This window comes from Sabethes cyaneus, chromosome 3, assembly GCF_943734655.1.
Source record: "Sabethes cyaneus chromosome 3, idSabCyanKW18_F2, whole genome shotgun sequence".
Taxonomy (NCBI): Eukaryota; Metazoa; Arthropoda; class Insecta; order Diptera; family Culicidae; genus Sabethes; species Sabethes cyaneus.
In genome coordinates this window covers 151,742,737-151,754,968 of record NC_071355.1, presented here as the reverse complement: position 1 = coordinate 151,754,968, position 12,232 = coordinate 151,742,737, and the positions used below count along the sequence as shown (strand labels likewise).

General features: G+C 35.6%; 1 protein-coding gene across 1 annotated transcript in view; it reads right to left on the bottom strand.

The window, feature by feature from the left end:
• LOC128741756 (metallo-beta-lactamase domain-containing protein 1) overlaps positions 1–12,232 on the bottom strand; it is a 203,399-nt gene that overhangs the window by 127,113 nt on the left and 64,054 nt on the right. The gene's annotated exons all lie outside the window — the stretch shown is intronic.

Here is a 12,232-nt window from a genome sequence, read left to right as displayed (position 1 = left end):
TTGAGATCGAAATGTGCAGCTCTTGATTCAAAATCCGTACACTTTTTTATGTCTGATTCAAAATCCGTACACCTGTGACTCAAAATCCATACACCATGTTAAAAATCAATTAAAGTCCGCATAATTTTGAATCTAAATCCGTGTAAGCTTGATCGAAATGAGTTTAAAGTTTATGGCAAAGCCGTTTTTGTTCATTTGACTAATTGCTTTATAAAATATGCTTTTCTCGATAATTGTCGCATTGTATTTTAGTCCTGCTCATCTATGAGTTGTTTACACGCACAGTAGGAACACTACAAGGAATCAATCTTTTCTTTTTTTAGCCAAATTATGGGTAATTGTTCATTTTCGGTCGGAAAATTAAAATATCAGGTTTAGTACTGATTAAATATTGCCTCTATCCATGGGACCACCCACTTGTAACAAAACCTCGTTTGTGTTAAATGTTCTTACATTCTCTTCCTTATGCCTCAGGAAATATAAGGCTTAGAAACAAACTTTTTTAACATTTTAGAGTAAATTAACTTGACTTATAAACAATATATAACATTTTTTCTTGATTTTTGTTGCAAATTATGCGGAAAGCTGAAAAATTGCAGAAGAGACTCCGGTATTTCGAGAGTACCAATTCAATATAGTAGCTCTTATCGTAGTGACCGGAACTTAAACTATCTCGATGCTTTATTGAAGGATTATCCACCATTTATTATCGTAATTCCCATCTTCCAGTTTATCGACATATATTGAGCTTTAGCTATTTCCATTTTGTTTGGCAAAACATAGAATAGAGTAAGATCACTAAGGATACTGCACTGGTGTACGGATTTAGATTCAACTAGTAAAACTGAATCAAAATCCGTACAGTACTAATTATAATGAATAAATAAAACTTCAGTGCCATAATGAATAAAATTAAGCTGTAGAACGATAAACACCTATAGTTCAAATTGATTTTCGGGATTTCAAATAGGAAAATCACTTCAAGTACGCTTAACACTTAATTTTATTGGAAGTTATTTTCTTAGCAAATTGCTAACAACAAAGCCAATTTAGAAGGGAATCTGATAGGCATTAACGTTTTAATTTTTATTAGTTGTATTTCGTGGCCTACTGCCTATGTTCTGACATTGACGTAATGCTAATAAACCACGGATCTAGGCCCATTATTAATATTTTGCATTTAGACTGTTTAATACATATAATCAAGCAAATTGTATTAGGTGTACGGATTTCGATACCGCATGGTATATATTTAACAGGCCATGAAAAGTGCAATAACTTATGAGTATGAGTGAATGCTAAATATATTAGGGTAAGGAACGAGTTAAGCAGTGTTACCTATTTTAATCAGTTGAACATAAATGATCCGAAAATGCACTGTTTTATTCATATTTTCAAAATCTTTTGATAGGATCATCTTCACAAATCACTTAACCATACATTTGATTCACACAACCAAATTTACTGGGTTTCCGACAAGAAATATGATGAATTAAAAATGGTTGTCCAAAAACGTACATTTTTCAGCTGCTCTTCAGCAATCGCCACCTCGCTACTAACGAATTCATCAAATTTTCAGCACTGATTACAACCACTCTGAAAGTCAAGCACTCAATTGTCACATACCATATTATTCAGTCTCTTTTTTCTATTATCTAAGGCTTTGTCACTAGCCAAAAGTTTTATTATTTTCTAACAAAACAGAAAACAAATTCTGAATTGACGGAACCTGTTCACCACTAGCAGCAGCTGCAAAGTTTACACAACTGATGCACAACTGATGAACTATCGTGTTGCCAAGACACTGTTTCGGTTCTGGAAATAAGAATTTTAAGTTTGAAATTACCTGAAACCTCCTATGGTGAAAACGTGGTTCAATACTTTCAAGAGAAATGTATGTTCATAATTAATTTTTCTTTATTAAAAACAACACAAAAGACAGCTTTTTCAATAATTTTCGAAGATTTTCTCAGTGATTTAATAAAGCAACGATGTGTTTCAATGTTATTTGCTTTGACAACACTGTTCTGATCGTTTGTACTCGGATCGTTTGTACTGCTATATGTTTACCTCTTTTGTTCTCCCACCATCCTTATGAACAGCGAGTGAGACGTCAAACTCGCAGTTTCCCATAAGAACACTAGAGAATAAAAGAGACGACGAATACCGTTTGCCGAACGGTGCGGTGAGTGTATGCCCCGATAAACAATTTAGACAGATGGCATTTTACGCATCTATGCCGATACGCTATGCCGATTACGCATCAGATGCCGATTAGTAGGTCGCGGATAGGAACGCGAACTTACTGAATAGGGGGAAAAGTTCGAGGGATTTTTTAACGGGACGTAAAAAAATTCAGATTTCAGGATTGCTTAAAATGGGTTCGGTGTGTTCAAAATTAGTTCCGCCGCTCCAACTTTTAAAGCGAAAAATCAAAAGTTTAGCTCAACAATAGTGTCTTCCAATGGTAACAGCTTGAAGAACTAAAGATAGCAAGAAGATTGGTATGCTGATATCCCCCACTTAGTCAACCCATCGCTTGTAATAAGGTAAAACAATCAGTGACCCGCTTAGATTGCTTAAAACTAGTTCTTTACCCTACTTTGATTCAACTTTAATACAATTAACTTAATTTGGGATCGTGGTACAATGAAATCCCAACAAGAAATTTTTTTGTCATAGTATAGATAACAAACATAAAAATCGATAAAAGCGAGTAAATTATACCTTTTTTGACGTAGGACTACGTCTTTGTTTACTATACTGGGACTGGGTAGCACTTTGTGAAAACGAAAATAGAAGTGTAACGTTTGAATGAAAGATTTCAAATGCTTATAACTACTAAACTACTGAACGAAACTGTACAATTCATATGTCGTAGGATAGATAAAATGATCAGCAATTTTTTTGAAGGAGTAAGAGAACAATTTTATGGAGCGCGTAAGGGGGGGGGGGTTCTATAAAAATGAAACACAAATTTCCTCAAAACTCGAAAACTAATCAAGCAAATGGAACCAAATTTGGCATGTAGGGGTTTTTGGAAGTAAGAATTTTTTCCATGGTGTACTGAGACCCCTACCCCTTCTAAGAGGGGAGTGGGGGCTTCCATACAAATGAAATACAGATTTCTTCATAACTCTAGAGCTAATTAAGCAAATGGAATCAAATTTGGCATGTGGGGGTTTAGGAGGCAAGAATTTTTTCTATAATGAATTAGGACTGCCTTTTTTATAAAGGGGCAATCCCACACAAATGAAATACAAATTTCCTCATAACTCGAGATCTAATCAAGCAAATGAAACCAGATTTGGCATGTGGGGGTTTTGGAGGTATGCATTTATTTTATGATGCTTTGAGACCCCTCACCCCTGTGGTAAGAAGTTTAGGACTCTCGTACAAATAAAACAGAAATTTTTGCGTATGTGCCATATTATATGCTATGTAACAAGCGGTAAGCTGTGAAAGTACACTAGTAAAACCTTCTCGTAGCAAAAAACAGTGAAACGACACCGCTAACTTACGTGCCTGTTGCCATTCATGTCAACAGAGAAGCACATTCGAATGACACGTCATATTTGCGATGAACATGCTTTGGCCTTAATGTTATTTGTAACCAATGGCCCTTTTAAAGGTCACAAACGAGTTAAAGTAAGATTATTGAAACATGTCAAGCTACGCATAATCAAATTTAATTCAATAATCTGTGTGCTGATCATTCATTACTATTTCAACCGTTATGATGCACACAAGTGATTTTTAAAGAAATCTCTATGTCTCAATGGTTGCAGGCGTTGTACTTATGAACCCCCGTTCACGTATTTTCAAAGCCACCATTGCATTCAATGAAGAATTGAATCTGAATATTTCGCTCTTCTCTTTTAAACATTCACTTAAACAATGGCACTCACAGATTCTTATAAACATACTTATGCCAGAAATACAGTTAACATTAGTCTTTGATCCAATGATCTCATATAGTCCTACGTCACCTTTTCGTATAACCCTTTGGGCTGAATACTTTGTAGTTTTATAATTAAATGCTTCCAACCGGAAACTTTTTAGCTGTACAGGGATATCTCGATATAAAACAATTTATAATTTCAAAAAGTTGTCTTATATCAAAATTGCATTAGCGGAAAAGCGTTTCCGTTTTGCCTTTCTACTATATAAATATATAGTATAAAGGTATAGAAATCACTTGGAAAACCGGAAATGGAAAGAAGGTCCTGCGGGCCGAATGTCATATACCATTCGACTCAGTTTCAAAAACTGAGCATTTTCTGTGTGTGTGTATGTATGTGTGTGTGTGTGTGTGTGTGTGTGTGTGTGTGTGTATGTGTGTGTGTGTGTATGTGACGCTTTTAATCTCACTCACTTTTCTCGGAGCTGGCTGGACCGATTTTAATGTTCTTAGTGTCAAATGAAAGGTCTAGGTGTCCCATTGGTCGCTATTGAATTTCATACTGATCGGACTTTTAGTTCAAAAGTTATGTATAAAAATACGAAAAATATGGGACTTCATTATCTCATAGGTCTCTTAACCGATTTGAACAAAATTGATTGCATATGAAAGAGGAGCCTTGCAAACCCTTAACTTCCAAATTTCATGACGATTGGACTTGTAGTTTGAAAGTTACATAAAGAAATGTGAAAAAATAGTATTTAAAACATATTTATGTAACATATAAGCATTAATTTAATGAAAAACATCACACATTTTATGATTATTTGAAAATTACTGCTGAGATCTATCAAACGAAACCGAGTTATTTAAAATCGGACGGTTCATTCAAAAGTTATTCAAACTTTAACATTTAAGCACCGTATATTAAACCGTTAAAACGTTTGAAATCAAAACATATCAATCAAATGTTGATTGTATTCAATGTATGACATGTGTGTGATGTATGTATGTATGTATGTATGTATGTATGTATGTATGTATGTATGTATGTATGTATGTATGTATGTATGTATGTAGGTATGTATGTATGTATGTATGTATGTATGTATGTATGTATGTATGTAGTATGTATGTGTGTATGTATGTGTGTATGTATGTATGTATGTATGTATGTATGTATGTATGTATGTATGTAGTATGTATGTATGTATGTATGTATGTATGTAGTATGTATGTGTGTGTATGTGATGACAATTTGCATTTTTTAAATTTGCAATTAAATTCAAGAAAAGTGAGAAACATGTCAATTGTCTGAAGTTTTTGAAGCCTCTTTGTGGAATACGAACTCTGAAATCAAAGAAAAGAAAAAAAAACTTCGATACTGATGAAGCCTGCACGTCGTAGGCGAACTACGTATCTGTTGCAAATAAATATTAAATAGTGGGATTCAATTGAAAAGTGTTTTCTTTTCTTTGATTTCAGATTTCAATTGTCATTTTCTTCACTTGCTGTTATTCACAGTTGTACAAGAAAAGCAAAGAACAGAAGTTAATTTAAGCATGTAGATATAGTGGTATATTAGATTAAAAATACTAGTGAGTTGATTTTTCCAAATAAATTTATACAAATTTCAAACAAATTTTGCGCATCAATAGATACTCTTTTCAATCAATAGATACTAGAGCTTAGAAATGTTACATGAAAAATAGGAAGTAAACGTTGCACGGTAGTAATTTTGTAAGATTTGTTTTCGTTAGTAACATTTTAAAGGACAGATGTCTTATGTCATGTATCATGTTTTAATAAATAAATCAAAAATGACAAGCACTGGACATCATATCGATCATATTTCCCATTCTCAAGCATGTTTATGGCGCAGCTTTTGCACTATTTTTCGACCTCATCTTGTTTTCCTAACCCTCTAACATTGTAAAAACGATGCGATTAAGCTAATCAAGACTATCTTTTCATGAAAGTACATTCAAAAGAAGCTTAAGTTTTGATTTTCATGCAAAAATAATTATTTGAAGGAGCGCCAGCTAAGAAAAAGTTCAATTTCTCTTTTTCATATCTAATGCTCTATTCAGTTATTTTTTTCTAATTCAGATATATTGAAAAATTCAAGCCAAGCAAACTAATAGTAAAATTTTGAGATTAATCATTTTGTTGTCGATATCCTTTTTCTTCAAAAGCGAAGTATAATAATAATTTTTCTGAACTCTTGTTTTTCAAAGATGCTAACTTTTGAACGTATGGTATTAATATCAAAATATCAAAAAATCTGCTATGAACACATATTTCATATTGTCAATTCAAAACAAGTTTCGTATGTGGCTCTGAAGCCCGAAAGTTAAGGCCAACCGATTATAAAAAACTAAACAAGGTGTTCATCAAGTAACATAAATGACGCTTACAAGTATTTACGCACCCAAGGAAAGAAAATATAATTATTCTACGCAATACGTTGTGAATTTTACTGGCAAATAAGGATTTTGAGGAATACGGAACGGATATGTAAAAATATAGACAAGTTAATTATAGATGTTCCTGCGAAATTAAATAATGATTATTGTGGCAGTAGAAAGGCTAGATCACGCCGCTAGGTGGATTAATTCGGGTTTTTTGAACTATTTATTATTCTATGAATTTTTAGTTTTTTACAATTTCAAAGGTTATTTTGAAATAATGAACATGGCGCCGATTTTGGAATGGAAAATTAGCTCTGGTATCGTTACCAGCTATGTCAAAGGGATTTGTTCGATATAAGACAAAAATGGTCTTATATCAAATTGTCTTATATCCAGGTTGTTTTATAACGAGGTTGTCTTATATCGAGGTATCCCTGTATTATTTTTTCATGCACTACGGTCAGTTTTTGCGAATATGTAGTTCTCCGAGAGACTTCGTCGTCCTGAAAGTAAAAACAAGTTAGATTTAAACGTCTCGGTCTGGTGAATGACCCTTTGGGTTAAAACCACTCTAAAAAAAACTTCTCGGTCGGTGGTTATCTACAGTAGACGGAGGAAGACGCACAATTTGTGTCTAAAACCCCAACCAGACGCGTCGCTACCTTGATAAGTGGGTTTTGCAGTTTCCTTTTGTCCATTGTTAATAGGTACACGGGTACCAGCGATACGCATGCCCTGGCGGGTGTTGTTGGTTCAAATCCGGTTATAATCTTAGATTATAGCTTGGTTCGACCCATGCACCTTACAGCATTGGACAAAAGGTAGGAGTCATAACGACTACTTGTTAAGTGTAGCTACCAAGACCCCCCCCCACCCTCATCTTCCAGCTCTTCCCCTCCACACGAAAAATTATTCATTACTTTCCCCTACCGTCCCTCCATCAATTTTAGAACCACCGTTTCTAAAAAATATTAATATTAATGCCTGACCGCATTTCAAGGTCAAAGACTAAAAACACGAGCTTGGTCTAACTAAGTAAGGTCAAAGGCTGGGTTCCTGAGAAACAGAGGTAGATCGTAGAAAATTAACGGCCAGTTTTTGCTCAAAGTTGTGTATAACAAAACTACTACCGTAATAAATAACAATTTTTGCTACTTTTATCTACTTAAGATAAAATGCTCATAAAACTCGGATTAAACTTTTTTAGCATAATTGTTGTATTCTAAAAGTAGGTTTTAAAACTTGCGTAAAATTTGCTTACAGTTTCATAAAAAAATGTTGGTTTCACGATACTTGGTTAAAGAGTTAATAAACTTTTGAAATAAGTGATGCTCGCGCAAATTGGAAAAGTTACGCTGCAGTTTCTTAGAAAAGTTTGCTTAAGCAAACATTTATGTTTGTTTCGGTTTTTCAATTGTTTCTTTCATCTACAACTCGTCTACCATCTAATCTAAGGAAGTCAAATTAGTTTTTCAAGAAACTCTTCTCATCGATTGGTACTTCTAGTACACTGCAGCTTCCTTTTCGCCTGAAAGCTGTTTGCCAAACTGTTGACGGTATTGAAACCTTTATTAAATATGCGACACAGCAAAAGTACTGGATAATATCGTACAACGGAGGTGAATGAAACGAAAGCAATTTCAAAACGACAGCACAGAGAAATGAAAAACAAATGACAAACTTCTGAACAACTGTTTCATTTCTCAAACAATAAAACCAAAACTTTTTTTCCACGATTGTCCGCAATCGTACCATTCAACTCTACGTTATCAACAACTTTACGATTTTCTGGGTCGTTTAGTAAACTCAATGAACATACACATAGTTAACTCACCTGGACCAACACCAGATGCCACGGAATGCTGTACAGTTCTTTATTACATTTTTAAAAAGGAATTTATTGCGAAAAAGGAACTCGCGTACTGCATGTGACCGCCCATCAACTTTTTTATGCGAATGTGCATGCAAACATATTTAAGCTAGAATCTACTGGCACCAAAATGTTAATATTTTAAAATACCCGGTCAACTGGGGTTTTCCTGAGATAAAATAACCAAAAAAAATATCATCAAAATTTAAATCATCCATGTGATATATCCCACTAAAGGAAATATCTAGTTACATGAGTTCCAAGATTAGTCCTTACCCATGAATAAAACAATCGACTAACGATGGACGGAACGATGGGGTTTATGTAGAGCGTTGCGTTATATTGCATAGAAGCACCATACAAGTTAGTTTGCGTAACGTGTATAGAGATGTTTTTGTTTTCAAGATGAACAACTTCTGTGTTATGATTCTCAACATTTGTGGGAACATTTGTGGGAGTGTTTCAATAGACTGTAAAATCTAGTAAATATGTTTTAGTAGTGAATTTAAAGCATGGCCGTGGTGTGAAAGACAAAAATCCCTGGTGAAATTTTAGTAACAATATTGTGGGAGTTCTAGCATTGTTCAAGTATCCTGCACCATATTTCAAATACAATAATGATGGACTACAGACACGCATTATGGTAATTATTACTCCCTAGACGAACATCACTTATTCTTATGCCTCAGAGCAAAAGATGAAACATGACCATTCCAAATTCACCAAAATTTCGTAAACGCCTATATAGCCCGGCAAGCCGATTATAGCATTCCCACTGTGGCTAGGAGCCGGGGCTGGAATATCACATCCTCTCAACATTTCCGCTTCCGGCCTTATAGCCGTTCGGACAGTTCTATCTGGCTCCTTCATATTTAAAATCCTGGCTTGTGGCAAAAGGCCGCCTTTTCCGCCCGGAAAATATTTTCGATCCGATTAAAAGTAAACGAATAGATAGAAGCCACTCTATAATCGAAAAAGAAAATCGTTTCTGAAAACATTCGCTTAGCTAAATCGAAAAAGTTCTCAGTTCGCTTTACGACTGGATTATTTCGGAACCGAAAGTTGCTAGAGGAATGCCCTTTGCAGGACAATCAAAATCTCACCGAAAGAAATTAATTTCGAATGTTTGTTGATTCCAACCAACCAGTTCGATTAAAGCAAACGAAACTCGTTTCAATATTCACTTTGTTGGTTTTACGATATTGCGCCCTGAGACTGAGAGTCTATTACGATCTCGATTAACTATTATGTGATTATTTGAGTGAATTCAATTTCATATTTTTGGCAATAAATTGCAACACCATAGATAGCCCGAGAAATTTCATTGATAGAATTGTTTAATCTAGTGAAAACTATGCAGTTTTGAGCAAAAGAAGATCGAAAACTAATTATAAATCCATCGTACATACTTTGGGCGTACCCGAATCAGCATAGCACAATGAAAATTAATTCGAAACTTTCCCCAATGGCCTTAACCGGAACGCTCCGTGGCAATCAAGGGTATCCATCGCTGACCCATGCCGAAATTTCCAGCAGATGCTTTTTGCTCAATAACTTTCGGAATTTTTACCGAGTGCGAGGGAAAATCGAAACCCCCGATAGGGCGGATGGCTGGAAACCGGCATATGGAGATTCCGGACAGGCTGTAAATGTGAAATTGGACCATCACTGCTGTTTTTCTAAATTGATGTTGATCCAATAAACGCTCGCTGGCTTGGATGCGGTGCGGTGCGGTGGATAGATTGCTCTTGCACCCGCCCGCCCGCCTATTGTCGATAGTTGCTTCCTAGATCAATTCCCTCGTTTGCATCACACGGTACCTGCGCCACACCGCTTTATAACTTTGCCATCTGAGCAGTCCTGGAATTATAGGTCAGGCACTCGGAACGACAGTTTGCCCTGTGGGATGGGATAGACAGTATCTGATAGCAATATCAAGGTTATTGGGCTATTTTAAAAACAAAAAGACACCTGCTGCCAGGAGTAAAATATTGACGATCACCATTGGTTGCTTATTTGGGTACCAGTGAATTGCTTTCGACGGAGCAGAATATTGGTAGAAACTAATAAGAGAGTCGTAATAGAGTATTACCTAACATTATTTGAAAGTTATTCCATGGGTTTATCGAACCGTAACTATTCCAACGGAATAGCACAATAATACTATTAATATTCAAACCGTAAAACTTTTCTAAACTGAAATAAATATTTGATAAAAAAAACCGCACCTTCGGAGTTAGGGTGGTGGTTCTAAAAATATTCATCTTTACCTTGAAACTTTTCTGAATTTATAGAACCGTTATTTCGTGTCGACTGAAAGGTAAATAACTAATGACCCTATCACCAAAAATATTGTACTAAAGCTTTTTCTATGATTAACCCTTTATAAGGCAGTGGCAACTATATTGCCACCAACAAAAAATTTTTATTTTGCTTCTATAATTATATTGATGTCATTATAGACGCAAAACAAATATTTTTCGATGGTGGCAATATAATTGCCACGGCCTTATAAAGGGTTAAACAAATTTCTAAAATATTCGTTTTGTCGCGTTTTTGACTTTTTGCCTTTCTTTAGCTTCGAAAACTGAGGATTTTCTGTATGTGTGTGTGCGTATGTTATTTTCAATCTCACTTTACTCAGACATAGCTGAACTGATTTTGATGATGTTAGTATCAAATAAAAAGATTGGTAACCTCGCTATTGAATCAATATAAAGTTCGGGCTTTTTCAGTTCAAAAATAAATACATAAAATAACGCAAGCGTATAGGGCGCCATACCTCTGCATATTAACGTTGGTAAGAGGAAATGCTTATCAACTTAGGAACTATATCGGCTCGTTTCATTATCTCACCAGGACGTCCTAGGTTTGACGAGGAATGCCAGCAGATATTGGCTGAGAAGGACGCAACGCGGGTATAAATGATGCGTAGAGCCACTCGTCAGAATGTGGAGCGATACAAACAGAAGCGGAGACAGCAAACCCGATTCTTCAAGGAGAAGAAGAAGAAGAGGAGAAGGAGTGCGAAGAACTCGATCAGCTGTACCGTTTTCACGACACACGGAAGTTCTATCAGAGACTCAACGGATCTCACAAAGGCTTTGTGCCGCGGGCCGAAATGTACAGAGCTAAAGATGGGGGTATCTTGACTGACGACCGTGCGGTGATCGAAAGGTGGAAGCAGCACTACGATGAACACCTGAATGGCGTGCAGGCGGAAGACCATGATAGCGGAGGAAGTGACCACATTAGTGTAGCAAGCAACGAAGATGTGCCACTCCCATCGATAAGGGAAGTTAAAGATGCCAGCCAGCGGCTGAAGACAACAAAGCAACGGAAAAGGGTGGCATTGCAGGGAACTTATTAAAATGAGCCCGGACAAGTTGGCTGGCTGTCTGCATCAACTGGTTGTCAAGATTTGGGATACGGAACGACTACCGGAGGAGTGGAAAGACGGGGTTCTCTGCCCTATCTACAAGAAAGGTAATAAGCTAGATTGTGAGAACTACCGAGCGATCACTATCCTGAATGCCGCCTACAAAGTGCTGTCCCAAGTCATCTTCCATCCCGAGCAAAGTTTGATCACAAAGCGATATCTACAAGATAGCTTGTTTTGTTAACGGATAACTCAATATGTTATATTGATGTTATTTAATGAATATTTCTATATAACATGATATGGTACACGGATATCAAGAAAGGTTATCCGTAATAATCCCTCTAAACAAGTTAAAATACTAACAAACCGTTTTGCGATTTCAATAAAAAGAAGTAATATATTAACCTTCTGATGTCCACCATCACCTTTTGGCGTTGTCAATTAGTTTGGCAGATTGTTTTAGCTCAAAGTTATTATGCGAGATCAAATAAGAAATGTTTACACAGGTGTGATTCGTATACAAAATATTTACTTTCATGAATTTGTTGCATAGCAGAATAAAACGAAAAATTCCTTTGAGATTCTACTAACATGATCGCCATTAAATAATTGTCAAAGTTATCAAATTTTTTAAAAATTTCTTTATAATTTATTACTAATTAAACTTG